Here is a 22,799-nt window from a genome sequence, read left to right as displayed (position 1 = left end):
CATGGTTTTTACATCACTATTAATACGTAGTGCCGCAATTACTGTATCTTCAAGAGGTTCCATTTTGGCAGGAATCAGTCTTGATAGACCGCCTGCATGGGTAGTTGTTTTGAGGGAAGAAATTTAATTGTAAAATTATAGTTCAGCAGAATAGTTCACCATCTTAATAGTCGGTTCGCAGTGAATGATGGAAGTCTTTTTTTTTATCCAAAAATGGATATCAACGGCTTATGGTCGGTTTGTAGAAAAAAATGTCTTCCGTACAAGAACCGGTGGAATTTTGAAACTGCAAATATAATTCCTAGGGCCTCTTTCTCGATCTGAGAATAATTCTTTTCTGCTGGCAAGAGAGTCCATGATGCGAAAGCAATAGGCTGTTTCGAGCCATCTGGCATTCGATGTAGTATGCCCGCCCCAACGCCATATTGACTAGCGTCGCTAGCTACTATTATGTCCAACTGCGGGTTGAAATGCGCTAGGAATAGTTTTGAAGTCAGGATTCTTTTTATTTCTTGGAATGATGTCTGCAATCTTCTGTCCACTCCCAAGCCTTATCCTTTTTCAGCAATTCATTAAGTGGTGCACGCAATTTGTGCATATTTGGGATGAACCCCTGGTAATAATTTGCCAAACCTAAAATACTCTGCAATTGAGTTATGTTTACTGATGCCGGCATTTCTTTAATAGCGGTCGCCCTATCTGTGTCTGGGCGTCTGCCATCTTTATTGATTATTTGACCTAGGTATTTAATTGTTTGTAAAAAGAACTCGTATTTATCTGCTTTGATCTTAAATCCATAATCTTGTATTCGACTGAATAATTGTCTGATATGTTTTTCATGTTCCTCCCTGCTTTTGCTTGCTATGATAATGTCATCAAGATATGCGATTGCCGTGTCCAAGCCGGACAGCATAGTATCCATTACTTGCTGGAATATTGCGGATGCCACCTTGATACCAAACGTGAGTCTTTCGTATCTGTACAAACCCCGATGAGTGTTAATACAGAGGAGGTTAGCGCTTTTGTCGTTTACTGGAATCTGTAGGTAAGCGTCGCTTAGGTCGATCTTAGAAAAAAACTTGCCGCCATTTAATTTCGTGAACACTTCTTCTGGACTAGGTAATGTATAGTGAAAATCTTCTAAGGATCCGTTGAGTCCGGTCGCAAAGTTGGCGCAAACACGAATTTCCCCGGACCTTTTCTTTACGTAAACTGCCGGAGCAGCCCACTCACTATATTCAATTTTAGCCAGTATACCGATGCTTTCTAATCTGTCTAGTTCCTGATTTATTTTGTTCAGGGAAGTGAACGGGACATTACGTTTCTTTTTAAACACCGGTTGTGTACCAGGTTTCAACTTAAAATCTGCGGCCATTTTTGTACATTTCCCAAGGCCAGGAGTAAATACGTTTGTGAATTCTTTTTTAAAACAAATTATAAGTTTCTCCATTTCTGCTGGGCGGGTATCTATTTTCTTGCAGATTGTGGATATAGGAAGATCCCAGAGACGAAACTCCTCCATGCTGTCAGAACTGAACAAGTTCTCACTATCTTTTAGCACATACAATCTTAGTTTTTTGTTTTCCCTCGTAAAGTGACGTTTGTAATTAAATCACCTTCAAAATGAATTTTTGTACCATTAACGGCCGTCGCCGTTCTGTCAGTTTTTAACATAGTTGGCTTTCGTAATATTTTCCACGTTTTGAGATTTATTATTGAAAGATCCGATCCACTGTCTAATTGGAATTTAATAGCCTTGCCGAAAATGTTAACCGTTACATATTTGCGTAGATTTTCATCTACGACGTCCTTAATTCTAGTTTGACGTACATGGCTTCTATTCTGAGTTTTCCTACAGTGCGAACTTTTATGACCAATCTTATTGCATAAATGGCATCTTTTTGTTAAAAATGGGAATTCCTTTATCCAATGTATTCCACCACATCTGAAACAAGCGCTCGGTGCTTTTAGTTTTTCTGAGTTTCGGTCGTTAGTGTCTATGTGCCATTTTGACAGTTTTTTCTTAGTTACTTTTTTTATATTCGCGATGCCTGCTTCAATATTTCTTGCATCTTTTTTAATAATTTATACTTTTTGACAATCGTCAGTCAATTTTTGAAGTGTTAAGTTTGGTTGATTTTCTAATTTTGTAAGGACTCTGCGCCTGATTCCCGCATCTTTTCCCGAGGTTAACCCTTGCGCCAACACAAGACATTTAAAATTGTCTGCTGTTAGTTCAGATAACTTAAAGTCATCACAGTGTTTGTTCACTACAGCTGCGTAGGTGGCAAAATCGTCATTATCGTCTTTTACCACATTCAAACATTCTCCAACGCTTCTGGAAAAGAGACGTTTTCGGCGAGAAAAGTTCTGTTAACAAATTTACCGTCTGAGTGTAATGATAAATCTGCTGTTTTCTGAGGCAAGATGTAATCCACGAATTTATCATGCTCAGCCGTTTCCAACTTTTGTAGTAGAAGTCTGGTTTTCTTTTGATCAGACCAGTTGCTGCAGTCAATATTAAAAAAAATCTTCATAATGCCGAAAATATGCTGCAAATGATTTTTCCTCTTCCTCGTATTTGAAATTGTCTATCGCAGTCCATATTGTATTCTGAGAAAATGCTAAATTGCTTTCCGCGTTTGCATTATTCTTAACCATTTCTGTTAGCAATTCCTCTGTTCGTTATTGACGTTCGGCTGACTGTTTTTTAACTTCCTTTTGCTGTTCCTCGGTTCGTATTTGACATTCCGCTAACTGTTTTTGCAATTCCTTTTGCTGTTCCTCGAATCGTATTTGACGTTCAGTCCAGTGTTTTTCGGATTGTGACTGACGCTTTGCGGCATCGATATGCAACTTGGTCAAATGTTCCAACGCTACTTTCAATTCGTCCATTTTGCTTTGTCAGCATTAGCAATTTCAAAACGTTCGGTGAATTTTACAAAACCGTTTTATTCTTTCTCATTTCTTCCTCGAGACAATAAAACGAACAGAAAAAAACATAAATATATAAAAAGTTCATTGTCCAAAGAAAAAACAAAATCAAGTGTATATTTTTCTCCAGAGAAAAAAAAATAACGCCTGATTTTAGCAGCGAAAACTACAAATGACAAATTCTTTTTCCAAAAGTATAAAAATTTACCTTTCTAAGTCGCGAAGAACCTTTTTCTTTTTGCAAAAGTACAGCGCTATCTTTGAAAGTCGTGACAAACTTTTTTCTTTTCAACTCTTCCCCCCCCCCCGTAATGATCTGCATTTTTTTTTTTTTATCATAAACCTTTCAATTGCAAGTGTTTAGACACTCCCTTAGGCTTCATAACATTTGAGTCCGACGTCGTTAGTATTTTTAGAATACTATTTCAACGCGAGTATTTTTTTTTTTCAATGTCGTTACTGGTTTCGATTTAGTATGCTCCTTGAATCCAATGTCGTCAGTGTTTTAGTTTTTTAAACGTGAGTATGTTCTCCGAATCCTATGTCGCCAGTGTTATGGCTTGCAATAAGCCACAAAGAAAACAGAACAATGGAATAGAGTTTAAACAATGTATTACTGGAACAACAACGTAAAAAGGTTACAGCTGAAGAGTAGTAAACGTCACCGAGTAGGCGAGGGTTGCTCTGGTGTTAATATTTATTTGCATAAATATACACAAAATGTGGCACATGGCCAAAAATAGGGGGGGGGGTTAATGTGGACCTATCTAACATAAAGTTAACTTAACTAGACTCTTTCACCAGAATACCAGAATCACTCTATGGGAATCCTAATTATAACCCGAAAAATGATATATACATGATGTGGGGGGGTTGGGGCTAAAAATTTTATATACAAAAAGAATGAAATATTTACAATGAAAAAATAGTAGTTAGTAAAAGAGCCCCCCACTACTAATTGTGGCTGATAGAAAGCTTTGTCAGTCGAAAAGACGCAGGTCCACACGAAAACTGACTTTATTGAATAAACACCACAAAGACGACCTGCATCACTGACAAAGCAGTCCATCCGTCACCTAATTGGGGTCGGGAATGGGGTTTATCGAACCTAAGGTGGGGGGAAAAAAAAAAAAAAAAAAGGGGGGGGGACAAGGGCAAACTAAAAGAGGGACTGGGACGATGAACACATACATACTCTAGCTAAGTTAAAAAAATCAAACAATAAAGCCTAACAAACCCATACTAAACTAATCGGTCCGATACTGATGTCTTGTTAATTCAGGATACCCAAAATCCTTTTTGACCTAAATCAAATCAGAAACGAATTCAAGGCCAGCTCCAGTCACTCTACACAGTCGCGAAGCTTTCACCCACCTTTCGTTGAAATTCACAGGAGTGAGTTTCACCTTCTCCAGCTTAATTCGCATTTTCAACCGATGCTTGAACATGAGAACAAGCTGGGGAACAGTGAAGGTCTCATCTCCGTAAACCTCCTTCTGTCGTGTCGACCAAATCACGCCTCTCATAACAGCTAGCAAACACAGAAAAACATAACGTTCCTCTTTCTTCATACTCGGTGCCCAATTGCAGCACGGGGAAACCGCATCCAGCACAAAAAAACGCCCGCTCAGTATGCGAACCGTGAAGCTCTCAACTAATTCACATAACGGTCGAACGATAGCGCAGCGGAAGAAAGCATGGCTTAGGTCTTCCTCCCATTCTCCGCATCGGACACAACTAGGTGTCATTGTAAAACCCGCTATGAAAAGTTTTTTGTGAACCCAGAGGGCATCTCGGATTACCAGCCAGGTAAGCGATGCCTCGTAGTTATCGAAACAGCTCAGCCCGGGCGCCCAAGGCCACATCGAGCGACGCTCCTCATTCGTGAAACCGAACTCCTCAATCTTTTCGTCTCGGACAGATCCCCTCACTAAAACCCTATATAGCGCTTTGCGAGACAACAGCCGGGTGTCAGAGAGGCTTTCATTCACCCGTTGAAGGAACTTCAACGCCTGTCGACACTCGCGATAGAAATGGCATTCGTTTCGGGGCCTCCTGCGTGCCTCCCCCTCAGCCGAATGCACACTCTCCAAAGCCGGAAAGGCTTTCTTAGTGTCTTCCATCCAGAAGACACCGTTCCCTAAGTCAGGTGTACACATTCGGTCTAGGTATATCAGCCTTAGAGTGTGTCTACGTATTTTGATATTCGGCATACCCAGACCGCCTTCAGACGGATGCAGGCAACAGATCTCCCGAGCAACCATGGCTTGCTTTCCGCGCCATAAGAACGCGAAAAGAGCACGCACTAGTTCAAGTAGTGAGGACTTCGGGAGTGGAAGCACTGATAGACGGTATAGGATCAGGGGGTAGATATGAGTATTGCATACCTCCGCCCGACCCTTTAAAGTTAGATTTCTCAAAGACCACAAATGAGCTGTGGTCTTGACCGCTTTCAACACTTCCGACCAATTTTTCTCCAGCTGGAGGTCGGGGCCAAACCAGACGCCGAGTAGCTTGCAGGGCCCATCAGTCCAGCCAAAGGGCCCCTGAAGGGGCGTTCCCCTCCAGGCACCAACACGTAAGCCAATAGACTTAACGTGGTTGATTTTGGCCCCTGTTACCTGTGCATACCGTCTTGTTTCCATGTCGACGACTCTAATCTCGGCATTGCTCGTTACAAGCACAGTCACGTCGTCGGCATAGGCGGTATACTTTACTGGGGTAGAACCACCTGGCAAAGTAATCCCGCGAAGGACCGGATTCACCCTAAGCTGGCGCAAAAAGGGCTCAAGCGCGATGACATACAGCATGGGTGATAACGGACAACCTTGACGGATAGATCTTGTTAACCTGAAGGGCTTCGATCTCACCCCATTCACCTCCACCATAGCACCGGGGTTAGCATACAAGAGGCGAATCCATGAGCGAAACTGGGGTCCAAACCCAGCCGAGCAAAGAACAGCCCCTAGGTAACGATGGTCCACCCTATCGAATGCTTTGGACTGATCTAAATTGATCAGCGCGGCTTCTGTGTCGACTTTCTCTATGATCAAGCGTATCGCGTGCAAATTATCTTGAAACGTCCGGCCCTTAACAGAACACGTCTGTTCGGGACTTATGGGACGATGTAAAACAACCTGCAGACGATTTGCTAAGATCTTGGCCAAAATCTTTAACTCTGTGTTTAACATCGTTAAGGGCCGGAAATTGCTAATCCCATCCCCTCCATTTTTATCTTTGCGAAGCAATTTAATGATTCCCCTGGTAAAGTACTGAGGTATAGACCCGTTCCTAAACCAGGAGTTGAAGAGTGTGGCCAGCAAAGGAATAAAAATGGGCGACAGCCTCAAGTACACCTCGTAAGGCAGACCATCAATCCCAGGGGTCCTGTCTAGCCCGACTTGTTTCAGAGCCTCAAGGACTTCTTCCTCTTTTATGCTACCTTCACACGTAGCTGCTTCGGTCACTTCAAGGCGAGAAAAGTCAGCTAAATACGTGTCAAACTGTTCAATCTCCAGACCGGGCTCCATGGTAAAAAGCTCCTGCAAATGAGCTCAAAAACCCTCCAGGATTCCATCATTTGATGTTACGGTTCGTCCGTCCGGCAATGTGACACTGGCGATGTGTCGATCAGTCGCACGTCGACGCTCCTCCGCACGCATTGACGCGGCCATGTTTGTTGCCTCGTTCGGCACTCTTTTTAACCTAGCCCTAACTACTAGACCCTGGTCCTTCCTGTTATCCAGGGAGTCCAGTTCAGCCTTAATTAAAGTATAACTATCACTATCCCCCTCCTCCACCGCCCTTTTTAATCTATCATCTAGTGCCGCTTTCGCTGCTCTAGAACTAAGATTGAGTCGATGACTAAAATCAGCAGCGAAGGACCTAATTACTTGTTTAAGTTTTCCCCACCACTTATTCCCAATAATGGCTCCCGTCAATTCCCTCTGTATTGTTAGTAAAAGCTGTTCCCGGAAGCCCTTCACGTCGAACAACGACGTGTTGAACTTCCAGTAACTAGCCATCCTAGGTTTAACGCTATCTAAGTTTACCCAAACCCGGACTAACCTATGGTCCGAATAAACTATGTTATGAAAACTTGGACAGTCTAAAAGCCCTAAGTCGACTCTCTTAACTAAGAACCGATCGATGTAACTCGAAAGTTGCACCGGATCGGAGCCGCGTCTACCTGTCCAAGTCCAAACTACATCCCCGGGCTTTTCGTTTCGAAATTTATTGACAAGATCAAACTTGTCTATAAAGTCTCGAAACGCCTTAGCATCCCGGTTCTGGTTAGTAGCCCTTGAAGTATTACCCCCGCGATCTAAATCGGGATCCAGGACCGCGTTCCAGTCTCCCGCTAAAACTATCCGCCGAGACGAATTCATGAAGGGCTCAATCCCCCGAAAAAAGGAAACCCTCTCACCATGGCTATTGGGAGCATAAACCCCAATAAATCGAAACGCCACATCCTTTACGGCAACATCGAGCACGTGCACTCTTCCCTCCGGATCAGCATAGACCGGGTCACACGAAGCATCAAGCGTGCGTCTAACTAGCCAGGAAACACCCCTCGAGTGGGAATCAAAATGTGCTGAATAGAGCTGAAAGTCTCTAAGCAGCACACCCTGATAATCACTGGGAATGAAGTGCGTTTCCTGTACACAGCATATATCTACCCCGAGGCGTTGAAGGTCGCGTGCAACTCGAAGTTTACGAGAGGCGTCCCTCAACCCTCGGACATTCAAAGTAGCTAACCTTAAAGCCATTGTGATCTATCTAGGGTTGGGTATCCTTAACAAACATGGACGGTGCCAAGACACCGACAGCTGTCCCCAATGATCCAGAGGTCATCTCATTAGTGAAGGCCCCATCAGGGGACAGACCACCGATGTCTAGAGGAAATGTTAACTTAATCGCTCTATAAAGTGAAGGGTGGATTTTTATGGGGACCCGTCCAACACATAGTTTCTCCATTTTAAGTATGTCAGAGTCGCTAAAAAAGGCTGCTGGAGGAATGATATTAAAAGCGGAGTTTGCTTCCTCCAGCATAGTCCAAACTCCTTTGGCCTCTTCACGACTTCTGACCACAGTTAAAAGTCTTTTGGCATTAGGAAAATTTTCTGGGTTTGTAATGTCCAGTCTGCTTATCTGCTTCACCGCGTAGAGGTTTCGGTAGTCTTTTCTAACGTGATTTTTGGATATGGTCTCTATATTAGCCGTGATCTTACACACGTCTTTGCCCTGAAAAAAAGGGGTTCTTTTCTTTTTCTGGTCTTTTTCCACGGAGGGACTTCTGTGTCTTTTCTTTTCAGAAGTAGAAGGGCGAGGTGATGGAGGGGGCATGTCAATTTTCATAGGGGAAGCGGGAGGGGAGTTTTGGGGTGTATGGTTTGGGGAGCAGAATGGAGACGGTTTAGGGGACGGTTTAGGGGTCTTTTTGGATGGGGAGCCTAGGGTTGTCAACTTTGGGTCTCTTTTTGGTACGTTTGCGAGAGAGAGGGGTGGCGCTTTACGGGGTGATCTTTTCTCTTTTGGAGGAGGGGCAGGCTTTTCGGGGAAGAGAGATTCGGGGAAATCTAATATTTTTTCTTTTTCTTTTTTCTTCTCGCTTTGCTTGCGCTTTTCATCAAGCGAGTCCTTTATTTTTAGCAGGGCCTTAAACTTGTTGCCCCCCGGGTCTTTACTGGTCCTAATGTCTAGTATCTGCTCTTTGGTCAGTTTATCCGCGTACGTTTTACGAGGCGATTTAGAAAACGGTACCAGCGTCCATTCTCTCTTTTTAGGTGATTCCATCTCGGAGTTGAATTTTTTTTCGAATTCTTCTGTTGTGATTTCTTCAATCACTTCAATTTTTTTGCTCGTGTTTGGCGTTCTAGCCTCAGGTTCGAGGTGCCCAACAATCACCTCTTTAGGGTTTGTTGTGTTTGTCACATTTGTTTTGGTCTTTTTCGGACATGTGTAGGTTAAGTGACCTACTTCACTACAAATCCAGCAGGTCGGCCTCCTCCCTATGACCACAATGGGGAGTTTTTCAGCTCCCGCTTCCAGGAAGTAGGGTATTTCGAGGAAAGCTTCTTGGTTTAAAAGGATGTCGAAGGACCAGACTCCGTTGTACTGGTCCACCTCTATACCAGTAATATCACCGAATTTCAGGAGGTAGGCAGCTAGATATTCACCTGGGACCGCCCCTGGCACTTCGAAAATCGAAACAGTCGTTCTCCTCCGTCCTAGGTACTCCATTCTTAATACGTAATCTTGTGTGATAATTTCCTTTTTGGTTAGTGCGACGCATTCTTCTTCTGTTTTAAACAGGGCGGCCCAGGTATTGTAGCCTCTGCTTTTCGTTACACGTTCCGCACGCATTCCTGCTGTTGCCAGTAATTTAGTTACAGTTTCCTTTGTTGACCTGATCAATTTTTTGGTCTTGCGATCTACCACAAAAAGTGAGATCGTTTTCTTGGCAAATTCCTGTAGCCGTGGTGCTTCTAATGTAACTCCTGTTTCTGTAACATATTGCAAACATTTCCTTGCTTCCGTTAAAAAGTTATTAACGTCTATTTTAACTTTAGGTGGTTTTGCCCACCCATTCTTTTGTTCGCCACTTTTGTCCTCTTCCGACGGCACATTGCTGGCGGACGCCATGGCTGACGGGTTAGCGAGGGGGAAAAAAAAAAAAATTAAGGTAAAAGTCCCGTTCAAAAATAACAGCAGGAAAATAACAACTTTGACAAATAAAACAAATTTAACACGCGCAGGAAAAAAAACCAACGTGACGATAAAGACTCCGGGAGGTCTGGCGATAATATTTATTTGCATAAATATACACAAAATGTGGCACAAGGCCGAAAATAGGGGGGGGGGGGGTTAATGTTGACCTATCTAACATAAAGTTAACTTAACTAGACTCTTTCACCAGAATACCAGAATCACTCTATGGGAATCCTAATTATAACCCGAAAAATAATATATACATGGTGTGGGGGGGGGGGGCTAAAAATTCTATATACAAAAAGAATGAAATCTTTACAATGAAAAAACAGTGGTTAGTAAAAGAGCCCCCCACTACTAATTGTGGCAGATAGAAAGCTTTGTCAGTCGAAAAGACGCAGGTCCACACGAAAACTGACTTTATTGAATAAACACCACAAAGACGACCTGCATCACTGACAAAGCAGTCCATCCGTCACCTAATTGGGGTCGGGAATGGGGGTTATCGAACCTAAGGTGGGAAAAAAAAAAAAAAAAAAAGAAAAAAGAGAGGGGGGGGACAAGGGCAAACTAAAAGAGGGACTGGGACGATGAACACATACATACTCTAGCTAAGTTAAAAAATCAAACAATAAAGCCTAACTAACCCATACTAAACTAATCGGTCCGATACTGATGTCTTGTTAGTTCAGGATACCCCAAATCCTTTATGACCTAAATCAAATCAGAAACGACTTCAAGGCCAGCTCCAGTCACTCTACACAGTCGCGAAGCTTTCACCCACCTTTCGTTGAAATTCACAGGAGTGAGTTTCACCTTCCCCAGCCTAATTCGCATTTTCAACCGATGCTTGAACATGAGAACAAGCTGGGGAAAGTGAAGGTCTCATCTCCGTAAACCTCCTTCTGTCGTGTCGACCAAATCACGCCTCTCATAACAGCTAGCAAACACAGAAAAACATAACGTACCTGAAGGTCGCGTGCAACTCGAAGTTTACGATAGGCGTCTCTCAACCCACGGACATTCAAAGTAGCTAACCTTAAAGCCATTGTGATCTATCTAGGGTTGGGTATCCTTAACAAACATGGACGGTGCCAAGACACCGACAGCTGTCCCCAATGATCCAGAGGTCATCTCATTAGTGACGGCCCCATCAGGGGACAGACCACCGATGTCTAGAGGAAATGTTAACTTAATCGCTCTATAAAGTGAAGGGTGGATTTTTATGGGAACCCGTCCAACACAAAGTTTCTCCATTTTAAGTATGTCAGAGTCGCTAAAAAAGGCTGGAGGAGTGATATTAAAAGCGGAGTTTGCTTCCTCCAGCATAGTCCAAACTCCTTTGGCCTCTTCACGACTTCTGACCACAGTTAAAAGTCTTTTGGCATTAGGAAAATTTTCTGGGTTTGTAATGTCCAGTTTGCTTATCTGCTTCACCGCGTAGAGGTTTCGGTAGTCTTTTCTAACGTGATTTTTGGATATGGTCTCTATATTAGCCGTGATCTTACACACGTCTTTGCCCTGAAAAAAAGGGGGTCTTTTCTTTTTCTGGTCTTTTTCCACGGAGGGACTTCTGTGTCTTTTCTTTTCAGAAGTAGAAGGGTGAGGTGATGGAGGAGGGGGCATGTCAATTTTCATAGGGGAAGCGGGAGGGGAGTTTTGGGGTGTATGGTTTGGGGAGCAGAATGGAGACGGTTTAGGGGACGGTTTAGGGGTCTTTTTGGATGGGGAGCCTAGGGTTGTCAACTTTGGGTCTCTTTTTAGTACGTTTGCGAGAGAGAGGGGTGGCGCTTTACGGGGTGATCTTTTCTCTTTTGGAAGAGGGGCAGGCTTTTCGGGGAAGAGAGATTCGGGAAAATCTAATATTTTTTCTTTTTCCTTCTCGCTTTGCTTGCGCTTTTCATCAAGCGAGTCCTTTATTTTTAGCAGGGCCTTAAACTTGTTGCCCCCCGGGTCTTTACTGGTCCTAATGTCTAGTATCTGCTCTTTGGTCAGTTTATCCGCGTACGTTTTACGAGGCGATTTAGAAAACGGTACCAGCGTCCATTCTCTCTTTTTAGGTGATTCCATCTCAGAGTTGAATTTTTTCTCGAATTCTTCTGTTGTGATTTCTTTAATCACTTCAATTTTTTTGCTTGTGTTTGGCGTTCTAGCCTCAGGTTCGAGGTGCCCAACAATCACCTCTTTAGGGTTTGTTGTGTTTGTCACATTTGTTTTGGTCTTTTTCGGACATGTGTAGGTTAAGTGACCTACTTCACTACAAATCCAGCAGGTCGGCCTCCTCCCTGTGACCACAATGGGGAGTTTTTCAGCTCCCGCTTCCAGGAAGTAGGGTATTTCGTAGAAAGCTTCTTGGTTTAAAAGGATGTCGAAGGACCAGACTCCGTTGTACTGGTCCACCTCTATACCAGTAATATCACCGAATTTCAGGAGGTAGGCAGCTAGATATTCACCTGGGACCGCCCCTGGCACTTCGAAAATCGAAACAGTCGTTCTCCTCCGTCCTAGGTACTCCATTCTTAATACGTAATCTTGTGTGATAATTTCCTTTTTGGTTAGTGCGACGCATTCTTCTTCTGTTTTAAACAGGGCGGCCCAGGTATTGTAGCCTCTGCTTTTCGTTACACGTTCCGCACGCATTCCTGCTGTTGCCAGTAATTTAGTTACAGTTTCCTTTGTTGACCTGATCAATTTTTTGGTCTTGCGATCTACCACAAAAAGTGAGATCGTTTTCTTGGCAAATTCCTGTAGCCGTGGTGCTTCTAATGTAACTCCTGTTTCTGTAACATATTGCAAACATTTCCTTGCTTCCGTTAAAAAGTTATTAACGTCTATTTTAACTTTAGGTGGTTTTGCCCACCCATTCTTTTGTTCGCCACTTTTGTCCTCTTCCGACGGCACATTGCTGGCGAACGCCATGGCCGACGGGTTAGCGAGGGGGGAAAAAAAAAATTAAAAAAAAAATAAGGTAAAAGTCCCGTTCAAAAATAACAGCAGGAAAATAACAACTTTGACAAATAAAACAAATTTAACACGCGCAGGAAAAAAAACCAACGTGACGATAAAGACTCCGGGAGGTCTGGCGATTAATCCGCACCTGGGATCAAAAGGTCTATGGTTTATATAATGGATAGAACAGCCCATTTGGAGGGTGATTCCCCCACAACACAAGCATAACAAATTAAAAACGGTTGATTCATTTATGCGATTTTTGGAATATGATTTGCTTTTCTTTTTTTCTTTTTAAGTAGGAGAAATTCTGAACCAGAACTAAATTGGTTCATATTATTCAGAGAATACTTTATAAATGGCTGCCATTCATGAAATACCGTTCTAGTTTGATGTTATGCTGGATTGTTATTGTGTAGAAAAGTGATATTTCAAGTCTTATGAAACTAAACAAGACCAATAAAAGAAAACACACTCACACATAGACACACACATAGACACACACAAAACATACAAGTAGTTTTCGCATGTATTTTGAAACCTCTTTTCCACAGAAGAGACGTTGCGAGCCTGTCTCTGCTTTATCCTTATTTTCATGGCAAGTGCTCGTCTGAGCTCTAATCTATGTTCCCCCCCTTGGCAAACTTTCATGAAAACCACTCGTCTAGTTGAAACCACTATCAATAATTTCCTCCACTCTTTATCTGTGCCTAAACCTAAACGTAGATTCCATGAACAAAGTTTCTTTCTTAGAACTGAAAGCCTGTGGAACACTCTTCTGTTTTCCTGCTGACTACAATATGATCGTTTTCAAGTCCAATGTAAACAAGTTCGTGATGAGATCCAATTTACCAAAATTCCACTGCTAACGATTAGTCCTTTGCAAAAAAAAAAAAAAACAAGAAAAATTCTTTATTTCTCGTCTTTTCTTTTTCGTCTTACTTCTCTACTGGCCTTCGGGTCAAGATCAAAGTGTAGTATCTGTTCTTCAGATGCTACACTTCCATTTCTTGTTCTCTTTCGGTGGAGGATCAGTCCTTCACGACTGAGACAATTTTTTATTTTTGTACCTTTTCTCCACGTTAAAAAACGACCCTGGTGTCTAACTCTGTCCCGTGGGGAGGCATAGTAAATAGGTACTTCTCTCTCTTCCCCTTCTCCCCCCCCTCTCTTTTTTCCTTTCCTTTCTCCCTCTCTCTCTTTTTTCCTTTCCTTTCTCCCTCTCTCTCTTTTTTCCTTTCCTTTCTCCCTCTCTCTCTTTTGTGGGCCAATAGCCTTTGTACTATAGGAACAATGGTAATCAGGGCAGTACTATTACCGGCATAAATTATCTTTATAGAAATACAATGATCCCCCCCACCCAAAATAATTGTGAATAAAGTTGTGAAAAAATAAATACAAAACAAATAAATGTTACCAAAAGCAAGAAGTTACACTTCACTTTACCTAGATAGCTTTTTTGTGGTTTAACTTATTTTAAAAAAAATTTTAATTAAAAATAAATGTGGTGTAAAACCTGTCAAGTTAGAATGAAAAACACAATAGTGGTGAAAGTCGAGCCATATTCGAGTTCCGATAATCGCTCAAAAATCGAAAATTCAACAAATTACTGGTAAAACATATTTGCACACGATAATTTTCTAATAGTATCTATGTATTAATAGGATAGCCTGTGTGTTATTTGTGTGTCACGCTTACATCCGAGTGACTGTCGTTTAATTGTTATGGACTTCCATTTCTTATATTAAATAATTTTATCAAGAATTTTGGTTTCGGTTTTGATTATAGCTAATGGCACTCGAGTCATATATTTTTTTAATAATTTTACCAAGAATTCTTCATTAGTTTTGGTTTTGGTTTCAATTATAGCTGATGAAACCCAAGTTATATACATATATTTTTTTCATAAGTTTTGGTTTCGATTCAAGCTGATGAACCCAAGTCATATGGATATATTTTGCAATTTTTGAAATCGCAACTTTTTAATATATAAAAATCGATAGAATATTAACTATAATAATATATACAAAATCTGCAAGAATTAAACTATCATATTTAAGTATACTTTACGACCGGGCTATGCCGGGCGCCCCTGCTAGCTTATATAAATACTTTTGCAGTTTTAACAAGAGCAAGAATGATATAAAAGCATCTCAGAATGCCAACATCACTATATTACATATGAGTCCTCTGTGGAATTTCCACAGGTCCTGTTAATTTTGTGTAATTTTTGAGTGATTATTGATAACTGAATTTAACCACCATTGTGTTTTTCATTCTAACTTGACAGGCTTTACACCATCTTTAGTTTTAAGTAAAAAAAAAACACTTAAAAATAAGTTAAATAGAAACACGTATGTAAAAATACATTTAGAAAGCCATCCAACGCAAAAGATAAACACTTTAAAAGAATGTTTATTAATATATTTCTGCAAAAACTCGCCATTATCAAGATTTTTTTTTCTCTTATACCGCCTGGTGGTACTGTTAGCGGGACAAGTTCGTTTGTTGTTGTTCAACGGTGCTTTTTTTTTTTTTTTTTTTTATAAAGTATAAGAATACACTTGGCATGTGCTGAAAGGAATATTTGATTAGCTTCCTGTTTTAAAGACCTTAGTGAATTGGAAATGAAATAGAAACAGCTTGTTTCTATTTAATTTCCAATTCACCAAGGTCTTTAAAACAGGAAACTAATGAAATATACTTTAAAATAAGTTAAAACACGAAATAAAACTTATCCAGGTAGTTTGTTAGAATTGCTTTGTACAAGCAATTGTGTATCCCATGTATATATTAGTTATATTTTTATTCTGATTCATATATTTTATTTTCTATATTTTGTACCTTTATTGAACTTGGTTTCATACATTTCGATATATATATATATATATTTTTTTTTTTTACAAGGAAGTCACCGCTTATCAAGGCCCGGAGGCCACTCGGGGATAAGAGTTATTGCGTGTACAGTAATCAATGGGATAATATCGTAGTAATCGCTAGTATTGAAGATTTGATAAAGTGTCTTTATCAGATCTGCATTACTAGCGATTACTACGGTTTATCAGGAATTTGTTTATGTTGGAGTTGAAAACATCCAAGTTGTAGTCAGGTGGGAAACAGGCAAACAGAAAAGAGTTCCACAGGCGTGCACTTCTATGAAAGAAGCTTTGTTCATGGAATCTACGTTTTGATTTAGGCACAGATAAAGAGTGGGGAAAATTACTGACAGTGGTTTTAGCTAGATGTTTTCATGAAAGATTGGCGAGGGGGGGGACCAGAGATTGGAGTTCAGACGAGCACTTCCCATGGAAATAATGATAAAACAAAGACAGGCTCGCAATGTCCCTTCTGTGGGAGAGAAGTTGCAGGGAAGAGAAAAGGGCATCCTCCACTAGTCTACAAAGTCTATTTTGTACTCTGTTAAGGCAGAATAGGCTGTTTTTAGCAGCTCCTGCCCAGATATGGTAGCAGTATCCCATCCTTGGACGTACTTGGCTTTTATATAGATAGAGAATTGCATCAGCAGTGAGATATCTACTGGAGCGGTAGAAGGATCCCACCATTTTTCCAGCGACCTTTGCAACAGATTTGATATACGTGTTCCATTTCAGATCAGGAGTAAAGGTTACTTTTAATTTTTAATAAAAACAAGGCTAGCTCCTTTTAAATGACGTCATGGAATCCTTTTCAAATCTTGACAACCAGGAAAGTGGTCATGCACTTCATTGCCTGTTGTGGACAAGGATTCCTGAGCCTTTCCTCAGTTTTGACTCCATAGCAACCTTTTTTTCCGGATGTCCAGTCCGATCCAGCACGGCCGTAGTTGAGATTGAACTCACTATATGAGTTTTTAGTGTAATTCAAATCTTGTCTGTAGCTGAATACTGAATACTTCGCCAGGGTTATCAACGGTATTTTTTATTGTGATGCCATCACTAGATGGGTTGCCTACCACGGGTTAAGAGAGTCCCGTCTACCCCCGAGAGAAGGATATACTACGCCAGTTTCCCAATCTGGTATTTTATCTTGTGGTACATACTGCGCCTCGCCTTCCTAAATGGTCACCCATCTGCTACTGGCCAGGCTCAATGTTGCCTAACTTCGATGATCTGGCGATAACCGGTGGGTCAACATGATTGTGCCGTATTTCTGGATGTAAACTGATTAAAAAGTTTTCCACATGTCTGAATACCTTATATATAAAATTTAAAATCTGTAGTAAAAAAAAATTCATTAAGTATATAGGTTGAGAAGTGTTCTCACACACACACACACACACACACACACACACACACACACACACACACACACACACACACACACATTCTCACTTATATATATATAATCTTTGTGTATGTATGTATATATGTATCTCTGTGTTTGTTCATTCCCTATTGACTCTGAAATGGCTTGATTGTTTTTTTTATTTGAAATTTCACATAAATGTACTTGGTGTCTGGGAGTGTTCTTAAATGTTTTTTGTTTTTTGTTTTTTTTTTCGGAATGTCTTCAATAAATATTGATAATCAAAAAATCCGATTAAAGAAGGAACAGTTCGATTTTCAGTTAACACTCTTATACAGCCTAACATCACAAGTGAATATGAGAAATTTTATCCCCGCACAAGCAGAAGAGCCTGGCATATAACATCAACAGTAGGTTGTTTGATAAGCCGGGAGGGGGGTGCATTCGAAATGAATGTTTGTGTTTAGAGCACAATTGGACCTTGACTTTTAAACTTTAATTTCAGCCATTATATAAAAATAATTTTATAAAGTCAACAGTAAGTTCTCTACAGTGTAATGTAGAATCCAATGTATTGTGAACTCTCACTGCCAGAAGACATGTGAAGCTTCCTCCCAGGGCACTGTGGTGGATGCCCGACTAGAGCAGGCAGTCAATCGATTTTATTGAAAAATAGTTGATTTCTCTGATTTCAATGACAATAAAGTATTCGAAGTGTGGAACATTCATTGAGCCTCATTCGATCCTGGGCAATGTCGAGTCTCCCTGCTAGTATATAGGGTGGAACGATAAAATTGTCACCCTAGAAAAGATGACATGATTCCATTTCCATTTGATGAAAACTGGCTGTTCTTTTTCTTGTAGACCATCTAGTAGTTTGCAGTTGTGTACAACTCCCAAGAGCAATAGGAGCCTTCTATCATGTCTGAAAGTGACGCAAGATTCAACAATCGGAGATACACCGCTTTACAACTCCTACTCTCTACCAATCCAAGTTATGACAACAGGACCATTGCCAGAATTCTCAAAATGAAAATCCACATGGTTCAACGCTTGAGGGCACAGCTGAACACATCAGATGACTGTTTGACTGTTTGGAGGTGGTGGAGTGGAAGCCCAAGGCCGAGAACACTGCCAGGAAGATTCGGACCAAGGAGCTCATCAAAAAGGTCTGGCCAATCATTGATGAAACTCTCCAATGGCCTATTCGGCAGATTGCCAGAGATTTAGGCGTCTCACATGCAACTGTGAATGCATGTGTGAAGGAGGACTTGAAGTGTAGCTCCTATAGGCGCCAGACAAGCCAGATCTTGCCTGAGAAGACAAAGAACCTCAGACTAATCAAGTCCGTCAGGTTGCTCGACAAACTGAAGCATTCCAAGAAGACAAACATGTTTTGGTTCTTTTTAGACAAAAAGAACTTCTGCCGGAACCATGTGCACAACAGCCAGAACCATTGCTAGATTGCCACGAATAACGGACATGCTCAGGTTGATGAAAACAAAGTCCAAGGATGGAATACTGTTGCCATATCTGGGCAGGAGCTGCCAAAAACAGCCTATCATGCCTTGACAGAGTACAAAATAGACTTCGTGGCTTAGTGGGGGATGCCCTTTTCTCTACCCTGCAACCCCTCTCCCACAGAAGAGACGTTGCGAGCCTATCCTTGTTTTATCGTTATTTTCATGGCAGGTGCTCGTCTGAACTCCAATCCCTGGTCCCCCCTCGCCAATCTTTCACGAAAAACACCCGTCTAGCTGAATCCACTGTGAAAAATTTCCCCCACTCTATATCTGTGCCTAAATCAAAACACGGATTCCATGAACAAAGCTTCTTTCTTAGAACTGCACGCCTGTGGAACTCTGTTCCGTCTGCCTGCTTCCCTCCGGACTACAACTTGGATGTCTTCAAGTCTAATGTTAACAAATTCCTAATGAACCGCCCCCCTTAAGTAAACACTCCATCAAATCTCCACACTAACGTAATGTACTTGCAATAACCCTTATCCCTGAGTGGCTTCCGGGCCTTGATAAGTGGTGATCACTGTGTAAAAAAAAAAAAGAAAAAAAAAAAGAGGTTTCTGGTCACAGTTATGGTTCTTGGTGTGGTTTCAAGTGAGGGCCACATCATGCCACCTCATATCTTCGAAGTTGGCTGGATGTGCTGAAGAGTGTGGTGATCCACTGCTGCAATCAGGTGTCTGCTGGCAGACCCTGAGTATGGCAGCAGATCTCAACGCTGGCTCAGAAATCTAAAGACACCCAGACTTGGCTTCAGAAGGAGTGCTACGACTTTGTACCTTTTTCTCACTGCCCCTTCTCCTCCCTCGACTTAACCCACTGGATTACTTCATTTGATAATACATGACCAACATGACCTCCCACAACACCAAAGCCAGCCTGATCGAAGCAGTGATTGAGGCTGGCGGCAGGTTCATAGCACATAATGAAGTTACTGAATTGATTTTTTTCAATAAAAGTTTTAAAATAAAACTGTAGTGATATTTTCTTTAGGGCGACAATTTTATCATTACACCCTCTCTCTCTCTCTCTCAACGATGCCTCCGTTCAGTCTCAAAAGACAAAGGATTACCCCCCCCGCCTTGTAGGGGCAGCTGTGTGTCTAATTGTGAGGCAAGGGTTGCGCAATCTCCAACCACACACCTCTCCTGGATTGGCACTACTAGAGTCCAGTGGCAAGGAGAAGTTGAGGACAACTGGAAAAAATGTTGAGATAAGCGGAGACCACATAGAGCACCTGAAAGTCCCAAATGGTCACCCATTTAGTACTGGCCAGGTTCAACATTGCTTAACTTCAGTGATCCAACGGGAATATATATATATATATATATATATATATATATATATATATAATTATAAAACTCAAATGACCTTGTAACGCGTGATGTAACCCACTTTCCAGTTTACGACATCCAGTTGCGCATGCGCGCATAAACATTAACCCATAACAACGTAAATAAATAAACACAAATCGCTTCTTTTGCAGATTTTGACCTGTGCACTGAAATATTAACGTTATTATTTCGAAATTATTATTTAACATGGGAAGAGTGGGGGTGTTTTGCAACTATTCTTTATTACAACTATACTGTCGCTATTTTCTTACAACTAAACAACTTTAATTCGTTGACAAACATAGGAACAATTGTAGTAAAGCCAAGACTACTACTACTACTACTACTACTACTACTACTACTCTTTATCCGTCCCTTTTCCTTCCTTCCTTCCTTCTTTTTTATTTTTTGTTTACATTTCTAGATACAAAATAGTTGTGTGAGAACGGCGAATTTGTTGACACATTTACTAATCTGTTTCAATATTAGTTTTATTTTATTTTATTTATTTAGGTTTTATTTTTTTGCTTCAGGTTTTATTAATTTTTTTCTTTAGATTTTAAGTTTCTATAACTTGGTTGAAGGATTCCAATATGGGTTTTTCATTCTTATATCTCATCGGTAGGTTCATGTGCGTTTTTGCTGCTAAATTACTTTTGTTGGCGTAGGAAAATCATGTTTAATTTTCGATTTTTGAGCGATTATTCAGAAAAATAGGTAACTTTGCACAAATAGGGAGGATATTTTTTTTCATGTTTGAGTGATCCGTCCGTGATTTTTCATTTTAATATACTTTCATAAAATGTTTCTGTTATGTCAAAAAAACCCCTATTTTCTTTACGTCACAAGTGTCATACTCATACATGAATTCCATAGCTAATATAACATACTGCCCCAACGGGTCACGGGTAGTCTAGTATATATATATATATATATATATATATATATATATATATATATATATATACTTAGTCATATTTTGGGGGAAAAAAGTATTCCAGCAGAGTAAGGAAAAATTCTGAAAATAAGAGCGTATATTTTTATTTACAGAAAGTTTTTAAAGTTTAAGTTGTTCAGGAAAACGAGATTTGAATGAGATCTTGTAATGTATGTGTAGAATTCCAATTCTAGTTATAAAACAGATGAGTATTGGCTGAAGAGAGCTTGATATGGGGATCTAAAACAGTCCTCCTATTATCAGGTTTGAAACCGACGGTACCGATGACTTATCTTATCTAAACTTTTTGTAATTAAAAAATATATGTGTGTGTGTGTGTGTTATTTATTTGTTTTTGTTAGCGATACTTTTTGACTGAATTCAATTATTTATATGAAAGTGCATTTTTACCTAAATGCGAGTTGGGAATACTTTTCCCTTTTACCAATTTTGTACCCCCAAATGGGGAGCAGCATATATATATATATATATATATATATATATATATATATATATATATATATTGTTTTATTTTAAAATATATGTAAATATATTAAGACACGTTTAATTACATACGACAGTTTTCTTTCTTTATTTTTCTGTGGAATTTCTCAATTTGCCCAGCATTTTTTTCGTTTCAGTTGGTAAGTTGTGTATTAGGTTGTTGAGTTAAATCTGGCGATGCATACACACACACACACACACACACACACACACACACACACACACACACACACACACACACACACATATATGATTTTCAGAATGTGAGAAATTATATATAATAAATTCCACAGCCAAATAACGTTGCAGCCCACAAGATCCATGACAGTCAACGAACCGGAAGTCCCAGACTCGAGTTGCTCAGTTGGTAGAGTGCTTGACTCGCATGCAAGAGGCTCGGGTTTCGAATCCTGAGTTCGGATGTGTCTAACTGATGAGCCCAAATGAGGTTAAACACGAGTCTTATATTTCCGGTTCGTTGACTATCATAGCTCTTGTGGGCTGCGATCTTGTTTGGCTGTGGAATTTATTACACACACACACACACACACACACACACACACACACACACACACACATATATAATTATTTACTATAATAATTATTAAATACCTACAGACTCTAGTGTTTCATCCTTTCAGGAATCATCAGTGCAGGGCGTCACGATTAACACCGATCGATAAATTCGATATATATATCTATAAAAGTGAACGTGTCTGTCTATCTGTGTGTTTGTGGGTGTACATTTCCCTACGCAATAACTCTGTCAATTTTAAGTCTACAGACTCGAAATTTGATATACAGAGTACTGAGATTTGGGAAAATCTTTGAGATCGTTTTTCAGATAGAAATTTGGCTGTTAAGAGGTCAAAGTTCAACGATTTGACCTTTGAGAACTCTACCAAACTCTTCCGCCAATTTTGGTGTAAAAACTTGAAATTTTAGATATAGGTTCCTTGGACATGGATCTAACTTAATAACTTGATTTGAGCCCAAAACAATAAATGTTAAGGGGTCATAATAGGGGTCAAAGTAAAAAAAAAAATTAACCTCTGCAGTCTCTACCAAATTACTCAAATAATTTCCGGTCTAAACATTTGAAATTTTACATAAAGGGTATTCAGAGATAGGACAAGCTTTTTAATCGGTTTGGGTCGAAAATTTTTAGTTACCAATATATAAATGTATGTATGTATGTATATATGTATGTTTGCATGTCTGCCTAAAACTTTCGACAGGATTTTTACAAGATCAGTATCATTTTGAAGTTCGACCTTTCAAACGACAAATATCGAAAAATTGGCTAAAAACCTTAATATCTTCACGTTCAACTGGGCACTTTTTTACGGGGGGGGGGGTTTTACTTTTTTCGCCAATATTTTTTTAAAGTCATCCTCTCCTTTCGATTGTCTAGCCTTAATTTAGTTCTTTTCCTCCTTCGCAGTACGGGTTCGAGCCTGCCTTCCTACTACCACATTTTTTTTTTTTTCTGAACATACACATCCAAACACCCGGGCAAAGCCAGGCTGAAATATTAGTGGTTGTATAAATTGGTTTCCTTGATGTAAATGTGATTATTAAAGAGTGCTCAATGTAGAACAGAGGTGGTATGTAGTCTGTTTATTTTACAAACATTATTGGTTACATATGTGCAGACATGTTTCA

At 40.3% G+C, this 22,799-nt stretch overlaps 1 protein-coding gene across 1 annotated transcript in view; it reads left to right on the top strand.

Annotated features, from left to right (window-relative positions):
* LOC145269260 (RING finger protein 215-like) overlaps positions 1-22,799 on the top strand; it is a 121,142-nt gene that overhangs the window by 8,772 nt on the left and 89,571 nt on the right. The gene's annotated exons all lie outside the window — the stretch shown is intronic.

The sequence above is a fragment of the Euprymna scolopes genome, chromosome 45, assembly GCF_053919585.1.
Source record: "Euprymna scolopes isolate OS-2025 chromosome 45, ASM5391958v1, whole genome shotgun sequence".
Lineage (NCBI taxonomy): Eukaryota > Metazoa > Mollusca > Cephalopoda > Sepiida > Sepiolidae > Euprymna > Euprymna scolopes.
Note: the sequence above shows the minus strand (reverse complement) of the source record. Positions and strands in the feature narration are given on the sequence as shown.